Genomic DNA, 18,554 nt, shown 5'->3' on the forward strand with positions numbered 1-18,554 from the left:
CTAAATTACAGGAGTCCTTGGCCTCTCTTTCTGAGGTAGTCATGCAGAACAGAAGGGGATTAAATCTCTTTTTTCTCCAACAAGGCGGGTTGTGTGCAGCCTTGAAAGAAAAATGTTGTTTTTATATGGATCACTCAGGAGTAATCAAAGATTCCATGGCCAATATCCAAGAAAGGCTAGCTAAGAGACAAAGAGAAAGAGAACAGAATCTAGGATGGTTCGAGTCGTGGTTTAATAAATCTCCCTGATTTACTACTTTGGCTTCTGCCATAACAGGACCCCTTATAATCTTGTTTCTTTTGCTCACCTTTGGCCCCTGCATTTTAAATCGCCTAGTTAAATTTGTTAAAGATCGCATTAGTACTGTACAAGTGCTTATGCTTAGACAACAATATCCCACTGTACACCAAGATGATAAGTGGTGATTCCAAGATTGAAATCAGCCACAAGAAAAGGGGGAATGTGGGAATTTCAGGTCTCAGTTTAAACTTAAAATTGAAAGAATCTCAGGTTTCGGTTTAAACTTAAAAATTAACTGCCCCAGGGACACATCCCGGGAGGAGCACATTCCAAAGACTTAAACACACATTCCAGGAGAAGGGTCCAAGGTAAGAGATAATCAGGAAGCTGGGCCCTTAACATAATAAACCTGGGCAAATGGAAACCACTTAGCTAACACTCATTCTTATAAAGATGATGTGCAAATCTGAGTTACCTAGAAACCAGGCCTGGGAATGGCTGTTTGAGATCAGCCTTTGTGGTTATTGTTTAAGAGGTAATTGTATAACTGCCTTCATGAACTCTGTGAAAATGGTATATAAACTGCCCTTAGCTTCAGTTCAGGGTTCCTCTTGCCTGTGTGCGAGGAAACCCCAGTGTACTGCTTATCAATATCAATAAACCTCTTGTTATTGCATCAAATCTGCTGTCCGTGAGGGCCTCTTCGGGAATGCGTTTCCTGGTTTGGATCTAAGAGTCCAACAGTCAAAGTATATGCATCTCTTCTCTTGGTTCAAACATTGGTCACAGGCTCTCTGGGCTTTAATCCCTGACTGTGGTTTGTCTCCAGTTTCTTTATATGTAGAGTGATAGTTATGCATCTTGGGGCTGGCATGCTCACAGCCCATTTTTCTTGCTGATTAACTATGGTTTGTGTCACACAGAAGAATGGGATGAGCCACCCAGCTGGGATGTCAATGATTCCACTTTATACCCTTCTATCTTTGATGGGTCCCATTCTCTGTTGTCCAACATCTGGAACAAAACATTAGCAGCTATCATACTTTAGATGATGGTTTTCTTTAGGACTTCCTGTGGGTGCTCATTAGCTGGTAGGGGGTGATCAATTTTTAATGAAACCTCTTTTCATTTGTATTTTCTGCTGAGGTTTCTTATAAAGCATTCCTTGGGAGGTTCTTCCAAGAGCTTTTAGAAATAGCCTCTGCTTTTTCTGGTATCCAAGGCTTGGCTGTATCCTTGAGCTGTGTGGAGCTCTGGATAGAAGGCCTTACTCTTCCAAGCAATTCTTCCTGGCTCATGGTTCTAGATCTTATAATACACTGCCTTTCTTCATGGGGATGAACCCCCTTGAGATCCTTCACTTAGATCTTATCCTTCAGAACTCTGTTCTCTTGAGTATCCACCCTTTCAAGTCTCTTCATGAAGACATCACATAAGCCCTGGAAAGTTGGGATTTTAGCATCTAGTCTGGAAGCTAGGCAGAGTGTACTGTGAAGACAAGCTGGCCTTACCAGGGTATACTCTACTGGGGCCATCTGGATGGTGTCTCACAGACCAGGCCTCTGGCTGCTTGTTTGCACTGAATATGATTTTACTGTACTCTTGTGTTTTTGGAGTTGGGTCCTGTAAGTGTTGTGGCATAGGTGTTTGTAGATGGCCTGGGCTTCTGTTGGCCCCTAAAGACACAAAGACCCTGGGATTGATATTGATGTCCTGGCTATTGTGAATCTAACTGGATCCCAGACTCACTCTCCATGCACAAGGTGGCTCTTAAATTTGTTCAACATTATTCTTTCGTTTGGCTGCTGAAGTTGGGACCCTTTCTCCAGGGCCTATCATTGTCACATTCCTGGTGCAATGTTCTGAGTCCACGTCCTGTAAGCTCTTCTGTGGTGCATGTTTGGCCACTTGGGGGTTGGTATGTGGTTGCAGGCTGCCTTTTCCAATTACTAGAATAGTCTTGTTCTGCTGGTATTTGCTCCCTGGAAGTAGAAAGCAGGTCGCTGAATACTCGCTTATCTCTGCAATGGATCTAGATGGGCCTTTGAAGCCCCATGACTGGAAGCAGGTAGAGGGGTTCTTTGGGTTTTCTGAATCTCTGGAAGTGAGTGTATAGACACATCACTCTCTAGCCTGGCAGCTGATACGCTTTCTACCAATGTCCTTCCTGGATCTTGGTGATGCAAATTTTCCAGGACTGTGGCAGCCTTGGAATAGTGTTCAGCCTTGGAATCACAGATAGGTGAGGATGGATACAGAACCTGGGGAAGGTTTGAGGCTGGAACCCAAGGTTGGGTGAGATCCCTTGCCTCAAGGATCTGCAGACATAGATTCCTGCTTTCCAGTGGAAGCTCAGTGATGTCTGATGCCAGCTTCCTTTCAGTCTCCGAGTCAAGCAGGGAATGATGCTTAGCAGGGTTCATGTCAGTTTTTGTGTCCTCAGTGAAGGATTTCTGGGTTTCAGGTCCTTCCCAGGGTGCTGCTTAAAGTACAAGCCATCTTTTTTGCCCCAACTCTAAGGCCCTTCTTGATGGTGTTATGCACATCAGACTTAGCTATGTCCTTCTTTAAGGGTACCCCTGTGGGCACAGACTCCATCATTTCTCTACATTTGCAGCTTTTGGAGTTGAGGTTGGAGGCCTGGGCAGGCTGGGAGATTGAGGCCTGCTTTTTTTTAAATGATCACTGTTTGCTGGGAAATGTCCCTGAAGCTGGGTCTGTTCCCTGGGTGGTGGGAATCTGATGGGGTTTCTTTCTTGTTTTCCCATAGTAGTTGACATGTGTTTATTCTGTGTCTCCTTAGTGTGCTGGAGCATGTGACAATGCTCAGTATGGAGAGAGGCTGGCCTGATAGCTTTAGTAAGCAGGATGCATCTGGGCAGTTTCCAAGTGTCCTTGCTAATGGGTTTTTGATATTTTTGGCCATGAAAACTTTTGGTATCTCTCAAATACAGTCTCTGTTTCCAGAGCAGGCTTTCAATTGTTAGGGATGCCTGTATCTTCTCTCACTGGTAAGACATGATACTGCACAGGTCCTCCTCCTAAACAAGGAAGGAACTCTACTTTCTCTCTCTGGTAGACAAGCTTCCTGCTCTCTGTGGTCATGGAGAACATGAAACCTGGATTTTCCAGGAAGTGTTCTCTCATCCATCCTTGACTCATTCACACTGTGCAAAATATATTCTAACATGACAAAAACGAGAATTCAATATACTATTTTCAGATTCAATAATATCGTGGTAAAATTTAAGTTTTTTTCCTACTAGGAATTTGATTACTATACAAAATATAGGGGAAAATAAAATTATTTTGAGACATGTAACTAGTTAACGTCCTTCCCATACAATGTTAGGACCTATGGGACTGGAGAGGCTAGGCTCAGTACTTAGAAGAAATAGGCTGCCTAGGAGACGAACAGGAATCGAGTCCCAACACTTGCCTGGAGGGTCACAGCCACGTGTAACTCGATTTCCAGGGGAAAGTGCTTGGCATAGAGTAATTTACTCCCAAAATGTACAACAGTAAATACTCACATGGAGAATATATGATCCTATAAATCAATGAAGAGAAAGGCTGTTAAGAGTGGGAGAATGGTTCAGCTGCATGTAATAAAATAGAAATGTAAACAGGCACCAAACATATATAGTCCTTTATCACATCGGTTAATACTAAAGTTCCTGAAGTGAGTGAAATTCGGAAAAGAGGTCTCAAAGTAACACAAAATAATCCCACCCATATGCCAGAGGGAACCTCTGTACAACCAATCTGAAGCCCAAAAGTGTACAAGCTATTAATAGCATCATGCAGGGAGGAAGCAGGTTCCAAGGAAGTCACAGCAATTAAATGGTTGAATGTGAACATCTGTCAACTTTGTAATGAACAGAGAAATCTTGGTTCATTAAAATAATGTCAAATGACTTAATATGAATGATTCAGATGTGACTCTACAGAGCAGGTTTCATCATCCTATGCTACAGTGTTAAATGCAAGATGCCAGACAGAAGGAGAGGGTATGAGCTAGCAAGGCTGCTGAGATGAGCAATACAAGATCAGGGTATCAAGATTGTACTTAAATGAGGAGGTGCTTAAAGCAAGGTGGCTTCCTTTGCAGGGAGTAGGGGTGGTGACAGAGGAGCACATGGGCTTTGAGGGGCTGACAGGACCCTGGGTTTTTACCCTGGGTGTTTGCGCCCTTGTTTTTTTCTACTAATGAGTAGACATCGCATATACATTTGGCTATATTTACTTTATTTTACACTAAAAAAAGATATTTGAAGAAAATACAAAAGAAGTAGTGGAATTGAGATCTGTTGAAGCATGGGGAGATGAAAAATGGATTGTTTCATTCAGGCCTTGGCAGGAGGGAGGCGGAATTGAAAGAAAATTGTGGGAGGAAAAGGGAGGTTGAAATTTGATAGTCAATGAATGCAGACAGAGTCTTTGTTTTCAGAGCTCTAAGGATGTTAAAGTAGGAAAGCAGGTTTCCAAATGATCTGCATGGAAATCTTCCACCAGGAAACAATCTCACAGACATTATGTAAACCACAGTGGCACTGGTACAGCATCATGTGAGCTGCATGTCCACATGTCTGCATGGTGATGTCCTGGACAGGATAGATTTAGTTCTCCAGGGAGGGCACAGACTGGACTCAATGGGATGTCTGTGGTTTCTCTTCAGACTTTGCTGTGTTACTGGATGTACCTGTGTGACAAGGCCTTCAGTAACCACCCATGGTCACACATTGCAGATTCTATTCTGGACCCTGCTTTAGTCAGAGGAAGGCAGATTGTGGATAGTCACTGCCTATCACCCAAGCTGAGTTAAGTGGTGATAAGGGCTCAGCCTGCATCAAGGTGAGTAGGGGCTTCTGGGATAGGTGATCTCTATGTCTGTTCTAGAAATACAGGTAGAGATTTTCCTACCTTGAATCTGGGAATGAAAGTTTGTGATTATTGTCTTCGTGCTCCATTCTATACAGTAACACATCAATGTGGGACAGAGAAGGGAAAACATTTTGCCGCAGACCTGGGTGGGGTCTTCACACAGTTGACTCATCCTGAAAAATGTGTAGCCTTTTGTTGTCTCTGTCACGACAAAAAGATTAATACTTACTGCACATCAATGTGACTTTGTGAGGATGACACTTCATAGTGACGTTATCACATGCCCTATCTCTTCTATAATCTGTACTGAGGTAAAAGCAATGCTGCCCCTTCCTGTGCTCCATTGTTGTAAGACAGAAACATCTTGGCTGAAAGACAGGAACAAGAACCAGGAAGCAGCTCTTATCTGAAAAAAAAAAAATCAGAAATATAGAAGGAAGTGCTCCAAAAAGAAAAAAGATTTTTTTTTTTTTTTTTTTTTTTTTTTTTTTTTTTTTTTGCAGGGACAAAATCAAGATTATTACCAGGAGGCATGGGGAAACAATGGCAGGGCAGATGTGACATCGTCTAGAACATCCTGGTGTGGGAAGGCCAAGATGTCCTGAGCCACCTGCTCTGTGGCCTATTCTCGTAAGGTCTACCTGGTGTCAGAGGCTGGCTAGGCAGCAACTGAAGGCCAGGAGCAGAAAGTTTTCCTTTGCTTGACTGGATGGTTGTCTTTGGAACTCAGAAAGCAGTCACAGAATCTCTGGTCAGCAAGCCCTAGCTCCTGACTGCCTCCAATTCTCCTGTACCCACATGGAAGTTCTTTCCCCTTTTGCATGTGGAGCTTCTCAAAGCACATGTCTCTCTTCTCTTGTTTCAAATGTTTTTCACCTGCTCTCAGGGGTTTAGTCCCTGAATGTTGTTTATCTTCACTTCCTCTATATCTGAAGGAATAGCAATACATGTCAGCACTGGCATGGCCACAGCTCATTCTGGTTGTTGCTCTGTTATGGTTCCTGTCACACAGACTCTCAGAAGATTGGGATGAGTGACCATGCTGGGATTCCAGTGATGTCACCTTACACCCTTGAACTGTTGATGATTCCTGTTCAGTGTTCCCTAAGATCTTGAACAATATATTTGCATGGGATTGCAGTTCAGCTAGCATCCTGTGGATGATGGCTTGTGTATTTATGAATTCCTGTGTCTGCTCATTACCTGGTGGGAGGTGATCTTTCTTTAAAGAATCCCCTTGCAGGGTGTATTTTCTGCTGAGGTTTCCATCTTGGATAGCATTCTTTGGGATGTTCTTCCAAGAGCTCATGGAAATAGCCTTTCCTTTTTCTTGTTACCCAAGTCTTGGTTGTATCCTTGAGCAGTGTGGAGCTCAGTATGGAAGGCCTTACCCTCCCAAGCCTTTCTCACTGGCTTATGAGAGCTGGGGTATTTGGTTACAGGCTGCCTTTTCCAGTGCCTTGGGTAGTCCTGTTCTGCCTGGGATTTTCAGCCTGGAAATAGAAAGCAGGTCGATGAAAACTCAGCTATCTCTGCAATAGATCTGGATGAGCCTCTGAGGCCCCAGGGTTGGCAGCAGTTAGAGGGGCTCTTTGGGTCTCCTGAACCTCTTCAGGTGAGTATACAGACACAGCAAACTCTTACCTTGAGGTAAGACGATAGTTGAGAGACAGGACTGTGATCCAATTTCTGACTAGGGTTCCAAGAGGGGTGTGCTGTGAAGTCCTTAACAAGCATCAGCCCCAAGAAGAGGATCATGAGGCTCTAAGTGTTTGTAAATATGCCACTTACGCTCTTAGAGTCCCTCCATTGCCTCCATATCACATGTCCCTTAGTGTCACATCCCACAGGGCTGTTCAGGTCCCACACTGCATATCGTCTTCAGTAAGAAGATCCCCAGACCCTGAGCTCACATTCTGGTATGCAAAATTCCATAAGACAAGTTTTCTTACTTTTTCATAGGTTGTGACAGAGTCTTGGTCTCTTCCATATTTTTTCCTCCATCTCTATAACCTGGAGAGAGTTATTGTAGGATTCAGACAAGGAGTGAGAACACACAGGGCTGAGGCATCTCTCTTATGACTATCCCATGCTAGGACTCTAATGCCCAACCACCATACTCCAAGGACAGATCACTGAGAGTGAGCAAGGGGTATGGAGGGACCTCATGTCTCCATTTACACTTTTCTTACTCCTCCCTCAACCTGTGCAGTTCCACTAACAACATTGTAATGGCCATAGGATCAGTTATCTGAAAGAGAAATGAGCTGGGAGAATTGAAGCTACCTGCTGTCAGGAGGACCTGAGAGTCCCTAAACATGGTCACAGCATCACTCCAGTGCTTTAAATGACACTCTCATGTGTAGCGTCCAGCCCAGCCAACCACTGCTCCTTTCTATCACAAAATCTGGGGATTCCAACATTCTAATTTCCTTCCCAGAAGCCCTCTCTTAATTCACACATATCATGTCCTTGTCACTAAAGGGTAGGCCAGAGGGAATTGCTCTCCACAGGAAAGCATTAGCCTACCTTTTCCAGTAACAGTTTTCTTCCTGGTCTTCTTTTTTTGCCTCTTCACATTCTGCTAGTTAGAAACAATACAAATAAGCTGATGACCCTTTTTCCTCTCTCTGGTAGACAACCTTCCTGCTCTATGTGATCATGGATAACACGAAACCTGCATTTTCCAGGACGTGTTCTCTTATCCATCCTGACTCATTCACATTGTGCATAAACACATATCTTTGTCACCTTGTTTTCGAAACAGACTAAGGCACTGTCTATGCCACAGTTACCTTAGATGTCCCCAGTAAGTGTTCCTCAGACAGGATCCTACACAAGTCTGAGCTCCTCAGCTGCCTCTGGAGTATATTGTGATATCTGCTTCCTCAGAACAAAGGAGAATACAGCCCTGATCTGAGGCCCATGGTCTCATCACCTGCTTCATATCAGCTCAACCCAAAGAAAACAAGAGACTGAACAGAGGACAGATGATCTTTCTCTGAGCTTCTTGTGTGTATCCCACTTCTCAGAAGTGTAGTCTGCGCATGGAGGCACAGTAGTCCTTAGTGGGCTCTCTGCCTCCTTGTACAGATGCTCTGAGATCTTCAGGCAGACACCTCATGGCACTCTCACCTCTGCCCTGCCTGTCAGCCTCTGCAGACACTTTGTGGAGATTTCCCCTGTCCTGTCTAGATAGACTTTAGCCCCCTTTTAGGTTCTTCTTTCTTCCACCCTTCTCCACCCTTTTTCTTCCACCCATTATAACCTCTAACATTTGATAGGAGAAAAAAGGGATGTAGGGAAAAGGGGGAGACATTATTGTTACACAAGTTTCTGCGATTACAGAGGGGAGTGTTGAGTTCTTTGGAGAAGTTTCATCTTCATTGTCCTGATATCAAATTTCTTTTTCCTCCCCCTTCTGTTCACACAACTACTGAACAAACCACAAACACCAGCAAGCAATAGCAACCAGCAACAAAGGACAACCCACCATGTCTCCTAAGGACCTAGCATTTATGTATTCTCTGAAAAGTCCCCAGAATTCCAAAAGTCACAGGAACAGAGAAAATATCAGCTGCTGGCAAAATCATGCCCCTATTTGAACATGAGGCAAGTCACACTCATCTGCTGTGGACAATTTAAAGCAGCCCCACATCTCATACCTGAGATTAAAATAAAAGAATATGTTCTCATGTTAATATTTTTTAAAAAATACAAGAACTGTCCCTAACCCTATTTTCCTATGAAATATGAGAGTAACCGTCATGAACAACAGACTGCTGCTCCACTGCGTGTGAACCAAGGCTCTCCTCACCTTTAGGATGTCCCTTTCACTCTCAGGTGGTGGTAACACTGGGCACTTCTTCAGGAAGGGGAGTAGTAGGATAAAGAGCCCCACTCCACACATAATTGCAATGGTCATGTCCGTTGCTATGTCCATGGAGCTGGGGCTCATCCATGAGTCACTAATGCTGTTCATCAGAGTGAGAAAATTCTCCATCTTCTGAATCCCAGTGCATTTCTCAAGCTACTGAGTCCTGGAGTGCAGTGTGAGATGTGTCAGGAGGGCTCAGGCCACATCATACAGGAGTGGCCTCAGCACAAAGGCCTACTGGCAGGAGAGAGGCTGCCACAGCCCCTCCCCAGCCACCAGCCCAGTGTCCTGTTGCTGAATCTGGCACAAATTGACCTCTGTTCCTGTTTTGTTCCTCATCCCTGAGCCACAGTACTCCTCTGTGTGGGCATATATTTTTTTCAACCTACTTTAATAAGAGTTAAATTCCCTTCTAGCCCACCAGCCACCAGAAGTGGGAAAGAAAGTTTATTTGGATATTTGAGAAGTGGACTGATATAGAAATAGTTCTACCGGACCATTATTATCTTTGTTGTTCACATTCCAGTCCCCTATCAAGCACCAAACGTGAATCAGCCCCTTCAGAGCAGTCCACTGGGCAGACAGCACACATGAATCAGTAAGGGCAGTTCAATGTCCAGTTGTTTCTCCCTCTGATTGTTTCTCTTCCCATTCCTCATTCCACATCCCCAAGAAGATGTCCCAATTACCTCTATGCCTACACACACCACCACACCTCCCTACTTCCTTGGATCTCAAATCTTTTGAGGTTAGGCTCCTCTTCTTCCTGAGGCCAGGCAAGGCAGTCATCTGCTTTATATGTGCCAGGGGCCTCATAACAGGTAGTGTATGCTGCCTGATTTATGGCTCATTGTCTGAGAGATCTTGGGGGTCCAGTTTAGTTGAGACTACCGGTCTTCCTGTAGGGCCACCCTCCTCCTCAGCTTTTTCAACTTTTCCCTAATTCAACCACAGGAGTCCCTGGAATCTGTCCTTTGTTTGGGTGTAACTGTATCTGATGCTTTCAGATGTTTGTGGGGCCTTTCGGAGGGCAGCTATGCTGGCTCCTGTGTGTAAGCATAACATAGCATCAGTAATAGTGTCAGGCCTTGAAGCCTCTCCTTGAGATGGATCCCAATTTGGGGTAGTCACTGGATCTCCTTTCCCTCAGTCTTTTCTCCATTTTTGTTCATTCAGTTCTTTTAGAGAGGGACAATTCTAGGACAGAGTTTTTGATGGTGAGATGGCAACCCCATCCCTCCATTCTACTGGAGGTGGACTCTAAAAGTTTCCTCCCCTCACTGTTGGGCATTTTATCTAAACTCCCTCCATCTAAATCATGAGTGCTTCTCATATCCCAAGTCTCTGGTACATTCTGGAGACTAACCCCACCTCCTACCTTCTGAGATTGCCTGTTTCCATTCATGCTGCTGGCCCTCAAGGCTTCATTCCTCTTTCTTGCTCCCCCAATATGTGATCATGTTTCATTTTGTAGTCCCTGTCTCCTCTATGACACAAGTCCCTCCCTCTCTCAGCCTCCCCACCCCTGACCAGAGATTGTTTCTTCTACCTCTGAAATGGGATTGAGGTATCTAATGCTTGTTGACCTTATTGATTTCTGTGGGTTGTAACCTAGGTATTCTGTGATTTTTTTTGTCTAATATCCACTTACAAGTTAGTACATATCATGCATTTTTGGGGGTCTAAGTCACCTCACTCAGGATATTTTCTAGTTCCATCCATTTGCCTGTAAAACTCACGAGGTCTTCATTCTTAATAGCTGAATAATATTCCATGTTGTAATTGAACCACATTTCCTATATGCATTTTTTCATTGTAGACCATCTGGGTTGCTTCTAGCTTCTGAGTATCACATTTAAGGTTGCTATGAACATAGTGGAACAGGTACCCCTGTGGCATGGTGAGTTATCTCTTAGGTAAATCCCCAAGAATGGAACAGCTGGGAAGAACTATTTTCAATTTTCAGAGGAACCTCCAGATTGATTTCTAGAGTGGTTCTACCAGTTTGCAATCCCACCAGCTATGCAGGAGAGTTTCACTTTCTCCACATTCTCACCAGCATGTGCTGTCACCCTAGTTTATGGTCTTAGTCATTCTGATTGTTGTAAGATAGAATCTCAGGGTCATTTTGATTTGCATTTCACTGATTTCTAAGGACTTTGAACATTTCTTTAAGTGCTCCTCAGCTATTCCAGAATTGTGAATTCTCTGTTTAGCTCCATACCCCATTTTTGATTGGGTTGTTTGGGTTTTCAGAAGTTAGCTTCTTAAATACTATTCTATATTTTAGATATTAGACCTCTATTAGATGTGGGGTTAGTGAAGATTTTCTTCCCAATCTTTTGGTTGCCAATTTGTGCTATCGACTACATCCTTTGCCTCAAACAAGCCTTTCAGTTTCATGAGGACCCACTTATCAATTCTTGACCTTAGAGTCTGAGTTGGGTTTAGGAAACTTTGCCCCACACCAATCAGTCCAAGGTTCTTTTCCACTTTCTCTTCTATTAGATTCAGTGTATCTGGTTGTATGTTGAGGTCCTTGATCCACTTGGACTTGGGCTTTGTGCAACATGACAAATATGGCTCTATTTTCATTTTTCTATATACCAACTACCAGTTAGACCAGCACCATTTGCTGAAGATGCTTTGTTTTTTCATTGTACATTTTGCTTTCTTTTTCAAAGTTCAGGTGTCCATAAGTGTGTGAGTATATTTCTGGGACTTTAGTTCTATTACATTGATTGACCTGCCTGTCTCTGAACCAATACAATGCTGTTTTCCCACTGTTGCTCTGTGGTATAGCTTGAGGACAGAGATGGTAATTCCACTAAAGGTTCTTTTATTGTTAAGAATTGTTTAAATGACTCTGGGTTTTTTGTTTTTCCATATGTAATTGAGAATTGCTCTTTCCATGTCTGTGAAGAATTGTATTGGAATGTTGATGGATATTGCATTGAATCTGTAGATTGCTTTTGGTAGAATGGCCATTTGACTATGTTAATCTTACCAAGCCATGAGCATGAGATATTAATTTTCTGAGGTCTTCTTTGATTTCTTTCTAGAGAGACTTGAAGTTCTTGCCATACAGAACTTTCACCTGTTTGCTTAGAATTACTCCAAGATATTTTACATTATTTGTGACTATCGAAATGTCTGTTGTTTTTCTAATTTGTTTCTTAGCCCATCTATCATTTGCAAAAAGGAAGGCTACTTATTTGTTTGTGTTAATTTTCTATGCATCCACTTTGCTGAAGATGTTCATCAGCTGTAGAAGTTCATTGATAGAATTTTTAGGATCACTTATATATACTATCGTATCATCTGGAAATAGTGATACCTTCACTACTTCTTTGATGATTTTTATCTACTTAATTTCCATTTGTTGCCTTATTACTCTAGCAACAACTTCAAGAACTATATTGAATAGATACCTGGAGAGTGAGTGGTCATTCTATCCCTTGTCCCTGATTTTAGTGGGATTTCTACAAGGATATCTCCATTTAATTTAATATTGGCTGTTGGTTTGCTGTATCTTACTGTATTATGTTTAGTTATGGACCTTGAGCTTCTGATCTTTCTAGTACTTTTATCGTGAAGAGCTATTGTATTATGCCAAATGCTTTTTCAATATCTAATGAGATGATCATGTAAATTTTTTTTAGTTTGTTTACGTAGTGGATTACGTTAGTGGATTTTCATATTCTGAACCAATGTTGTATCTCTGAGATGAAGCCTATTTGATTGTGGTGAATAATAGTTTTGATGTGTTCTTGGACTCAGTCTTCTGTGAGTATTTTTGCATTGGTAGTCATAAGCAAAACTGGTCTGAAGTTTTAAATCTTTGTTGGACCTTTGTGTGGTTTGGTTATCAGCATAATTGTGGCATCATAGAATGAAATATGTGGTGTTTCTTCTGTTTCTATTTTATTGAATAGTTGAGGAGTTTGCTATTTAGCTCTTGTTGGAAGGTCTGGTAGAATTCTGTTTTCAAGCCATCTGGCCCTGAGATTTTTTTTTTTTTTTTTTTTTTTTTTTTGGTTAGGAGGTTTTAATGATTTCTGTTTCCTTAGAAGATATGGGACTGTTTAGATGGTTTACTTGCTCTTTTTTTTTTCCCATGAGACTCGATGGGAGTCACATGGGATTCGAACTCCGGAACGTGGACAGGGTCCGCCATCAGAGGGCGGGCGCCCAAGCCTTGTGCCAACGCAGGCTGGCTTTACTTGCTCTTGATTTAACTTTGGTGCATGGTATCTCTGTAGATAATCATCAGCTTTTCTAGAATTTCTGGCTTTGATGACTATAGACTGTTGTAGTAGGATCTGAACATTTCTTTAATTTCCTCAATTTCTTTTTTTTTTTTTTTTTTTTTTTTTTTTTTTTGGTTTTTCGAGACAGGGTTTCTCTGTATAGCCTTGGCTGTCCTGGAACTCACTCTGTAGACCAGGCTGGCCTCGAACTCAGAAATCCACCTGCCTCTGCCTCCCAAGGGCTGGGATTAAAGGCGTGCGCCACCACTGCCCGGCTAATTTCCTCAATTTCTAATGTTACATTTCCCTTTTTATTTCTGAATTTGTTAATTTGGATATTGCCTCTGTGTCCTTTAATTTGTTTGGCTAGGTGTTTATCTATCATGTTGATTTTCTCAAAGAATAAGCATTTGGTTTTGTTGATTCTTTTTTATCATCGTCTTTGTTTATATTTGGTTTGTTTTGGCCCTGAGGTTGACTATTTCTTGCCTTTTACTCCTCTTGGGTGTGTTTGCTTCTTTTTGTTCTAGGACTTTCAGTTGTGCTGTTAAGTTGTTAGTGTGGAATCGCTCCAACTTCTTTATGTGTGAACTTAGTGGTATGAATTTTCCACTAAGCACTGCTTTCATTGTGCTCCATATGTTTGGGTATACGGTGTTATCATTATCAGTGAATTCTAGAAAGTCTTTAGTTTCTTCCTTTATTTTCTAACCAATTTATCCTTGAATAGAGTTATTCTCGTTTCATGGATATGTGATTTTTCTGTATTTTCATTGTTATTGAAACCTAGCATTCATCCGTTGTGATCTAATAGAATTCATGGGATTATTTCAGTCTTTTTTTTTTTATTTGTTGAGGATTGTTTTTTGAGAGTTTATATGGCCAATTATGGAGAAGGTTCCATGCAGCACTGAGAAGAAGGTATACTTTTTCTTTTAGGGTGAAATTTTCTGTATATATCTGTTAAATCCATTTAGATCATAACCTGTACTAGTTCCACTGTGTCTGTTTAGTTTCTGTTTCAATGGCCTGTCGATTGGTGAGAGTGGGTTGTTGGAGTCTTTCACTGTCATTGTGTTGGGTTTGATGTGTGTTTTGAAATTTAGTAAGGTTCCTTTTATGAATGGAGGTGCCCTTGCATTTGGGGCATAGATATTCAGAATTGAGGCATTCTCTTAATGGATTTTTTTTTTTTTTTTTTGATAAATATGAAGTGTCCTTCCCCATTTTGCTTGAAAACTTTTGGTTGAAAATTTATTTTATTGGATAGTAGGATGACAAATCCAGCTTGTTTCTTGAGATCATTTGTGTTTAAGACATTCTTCCAGCCTTTTAATCTGAGGTAGTGTCTGTATTTGTTATTGAGGTGTGTTTCTTATATGCAGAAAAATGCTGGATTCTCTTTGCATATCCAGTCTGTTAGCTTATGGCTTTCTATTAGGGTAATTGAGTCCATTGATATTGAGAGATATTAAAGACAAATGATTATTATTCCTGTTATTTTTCTTGTTGTAGGTAGTATTATGAGTATGTGATTCTCTCCTTCTTGCTGTGTCCTGAAATGACTGATACCTTGTTTTTTCTTTGGTATAGGTACTCTCCTTATGTTGAAGTTTTCCTTCTGGAATTCCTCTGTATGGATGGATTAAAACATAGATATTGTTTAAATTTGGTTTTGTTCTGAAAAATTTTGTTTCTCCCATCTATAATGGTTGAGAGTTTTGCAGAATATAGTAGCGTGAGCTGGCATTTGTGTTTTGTTAGGTTCTGCGTAATTATTATTAAGTATTAGGCCCAGGGAGTAGGCACTTGAGACTCGAGACAGGCAAGTATTATTAGGCACTTAGTACTTGGAGAAAGAACTTGGAATTGGGAAAGAGACTAGCAACTAGAACTAGAAATTAGGAACTCAAGACTTGGGACTTGGATAGAACAAGAGAGACTGAAGAATAAATGGGATTGAATCACACTCTGTCTGGTCTCCATTCTTCCTGTCCATCCTCACTCTCTCTCTTGCTTAACCCCCGACCTGCTGACCGGAGCAGCTTGGGGAAGTGTGGGCTCTAACAATTTAGCCCCCAAGGCTTTTTCCAGTGTGGGTTCCAACATTTGACAGAGCAGTCCACGACATTTTGGCCCCCAAATGTGGGGTAGCTTGGGCTGCACTATAACAGGGCCTGATTTATAGAATATTATGGGGCATGGATGCATAGCATGGTGTATACAGGTACATGAGTACAAGTCATATCAGAGCCAGATTATTTAGTGTTCATGCAAACAGGTGTTTTGCAGGTAATGATCAGGAAATGGGAAAGGAGTTTTGTGAGAGACAGCATGAGATATCGAGCTGGTTTACTTACATAAACTGTTTTTGAAAGTGTTGTGCATTTTTGCAACTACCAGCTCTCTGGGGTGGGGGTCAGCTGCACTTCATTTGCAGTCCCCAAATATCTGGCTTCTTGACCCTGTGAGTTCAGTTTAGGGAGTCAGCTTTTATGGGGGTGACTTTAAAATTTTATATATCTTTCTTTTCACTCAGGAGGGAGGAGTGAAGCCAGCCTCTGCCTCTCTCCTAACAAGCAATGAGACTGGACATAATGATACTGGAGTTTGGGAGTGGGAGCTGGCCTTTCTGGATCATTCTACCATAGATGTGACTGGGGAAATAGCATTCTTGTACTAGGTTTTTGACTGGTATCTAACAAACCCAGAGAGTCTTGACAAATATATGCTTTCTTCTGGAGCCTGGCAGGGAGAGGAGCCTGCAGAGAGTTTTTCAGCTGGGAATTCATGAAGTGCAGCCACTTAGACCCTGCTCTTAGCTGCTCTGGGAGATGTGGTGGCAAAAAACAGCTGTTTCAGCAGGCTATACACTCATCCAAATACTGATTATTCCTGTCTCTAGGTTGGTGTCAATGTCTATACACTGAGTTCCTTGCTAACCTGATCTATCCTTAATTTTCATGGGAAGAGGAGAGGCCCCAACTTGCCTGTTCCTCTTCTTCATGAGCATTGGCCTGGGAAGTCCAGCTGGGAGGCTGCAGTGGTGCCAGGCTGTAAGCCATGTTAGACATCTTCTAGTATACAGATCACCACACCTCTGGTTACCCTCATCCTCAGGGCTTTCTGTGAGTCCTCTGCATCTGAAAGTTAGCATAGCTCTGGGGGAGCCCCATCTCTCTGTCCTAGGTCTTCAGGGGACTTACAGCCTTTTCCTGGGGACAGCATCAATGTTCTGCAGTAGCCTCTTCCTCCTTCTTGTCCCACATTTATCAAACAAAACCAGGTCCAGAGCAGGGAAAGGATTCACCCAGGGTCTCTTAAATTTCAGGTCTGTACTTAGTCTCCTGGTGCAAACTCATCTCATTCCAGAATTCCTGGTGTAAAAGTCTAGCTGTGGATTCCAAACCATCATTCATTGCTGGCTATGTCAGGTGTGCCAGAGATCTGCCTGCTAGGGGACCAGGAGGCTCTGCTCTTACATGTTGCAAAATTCTTGTATACAACAGCATACAGGTGGTATTGCTTCCAGGGTCATTGGATGAAAATCATGCTCCTGCCCACTCTGCAAAACATTTGATTTCCTCCCACCTCCTAAGTAAAGAGAAAGAGAGGCAGAACCAGTTCTCCTAGTAATCCCACCCCCTCAACATACATACATTTGAGGCCTACTCTCTGCTCTGAGAGAAGGAATTCTGAGACTCTGATGGTCTAGAGATAACACACACAGGGATCCTGGGTAAGAGCCAGGCCTGTTAGTGTCTCTCTTCAGAGTCCATAGGCGAAGAGAAAACTGGGAAGGAATTCTATATCTGGGTGTTGCTAATCTCTACCATTGAGGGACAAACCTTCTAAAAGGAGTCTTGAATCATAATGTTTGATCTCAGGCTAATATGCAGGTATCAGAAATACAGGGATATAGTGATAGTTTCTGCTGCTTTGGATAGTGCATACACATTCACTCTACTTTGTGCCCAGGCCTAAGGGTCATGCAGAAATGCTTGCCAGTCTGTAGGGAGCCCAAGACGCAACCAACAATGGGAATGACAGGTTTATTTTTCCTGCTTGGTTATTGTCATTGTACCTTGTGATCTTGAATTATGCAGTGTGTGTGTGTGTGTGTGTGTGTGTGTGTGTGTGTATGTGTATGACTTTTGTTCTTACCGATCACTATTCTCAGAGGACAATGTGTCTGCCATCTTTAATGACCCTGGTAGAGGCACTTTCAGACCAGCTCTGTCTCATTCAGGTTTTTGCATTTTATCCTTCTTTTGGTTTCTATTTTTTAAAATTCTTTCCCCATGCACTACCTCCAAGGAAGCAGTAGGCAGCACTAAGATATACAGTGACACTAGCCAAAGATGGCAATGAGGTTTAGACCTGGTTCTGACACAAGAAGAAGGCAAGTAAGCAGTAAAGGATATCAGAAGATTCAGGAGAACCTATAGGGGGGCTGGGGTATGAGGAGGGTAAGGCAGGCACCAGAGAAGTGTTTTGTAATGACAGCTTTACTCCTCTCAAACACTGAGCTGTAGCAAGAAGAGTCCTCCCAACACAGTGTTTGAAAATGAAGAGTCTGGGACCTCTGTCACGAGATCGAATCCAAGTACTGGGAGTGTTTCTCAATGGAGGAACAAAGTTTTCTCATCTTGAGGATAATAGGGCAGTGTCTTTTACATACTATGAATACAATTGGAGAGGGAATAACCTCCCAGAGAGGTGGGGAAAAGGAGCTTCCACTGAGAGGAGTGAAAGTGAGCATCCACATCAGTCTTGCTAGTGAGGTGTGTCCCTCACTGCATCTTAGCTTGTCTGAATCACTTTGCTTGGGTTTTAGGCACTCTCCCATTTTCCCCACTGCCTGGTTAATGGAGGCCTAGGGGCTGCAGAAGATTAGATTCTGAACCACACAAGACTCTGCACAGTACTCCTGTCATGTGTAATTTCATAAAAATACTTGTTCTTTTGCCAGAGACCATGGCCTGCACTCCTGAGTCAGCTCCGAGGTCAGCCACCATCAGCTCCCGCTCTCATCTTGCCTGTACCTCTTAGCTTAGCTCTGCCAAACCTTCAGCTGCTGCTTTTGCCTGGGAGCTTCTTTACCAGCCCCACCTGAGAAGTTTGAATTCACAGAAACACACACACACACACACACACACACACACACACACACACACTCAGCATATTATTTTAGAAGCTGCCTACTAGCACAATTGCTGGGCACTGAATCTCCTGCCCTAATCTTACCAGTGATCAGCTTGACCCCATCAACCTCCTCAAAGCCCTGCCTGCAGGTTACAGTC

General features: G+C 42.6%; 1 long non-coding RNA gene across 3 annotated transcripts in view; it reads left to right on the top strand.

Annotated features, from left to right (window-relative positions):
* The first annotated feature begins 4,750 nt into the window (after window positions 1-4,750).
* Window positions 4,751-18,554, top strand: part of LOC143443261 (uncharacterized) — an 85,863-nt gene continuing 72,059 nt past the window's right edge. Inside the window, exon 1 of one of the 3 annotated variants that reach the window (XR_013112067.1) lies at window positions 4,751-5,094. This is a non-coding gene — a long non-coding RNA (uncharacterized LOC143443261). The remainder of the gene's footprint in view (window positions 5,095-18,554) is intronic. The other 2 variants (XR_013112068.1, XR_013112069.1) reach the window with 2 other exon arrangements.

Source organism: Arvicanthis niloticus, chromosome 8 (assembly GCF_011762505.2).
Source record: "Arvicanthis niloticus isolate mArvNil1 chromosome 8, mArvNil1.pat.X, whole genome shotgun sequence".
Lineage (NCBI taxonomy): Eukaryota > Metazoa > Chordata > Mammalia > Rodentia > Muridae > Arvicanthis > Arvicanthis niloticus.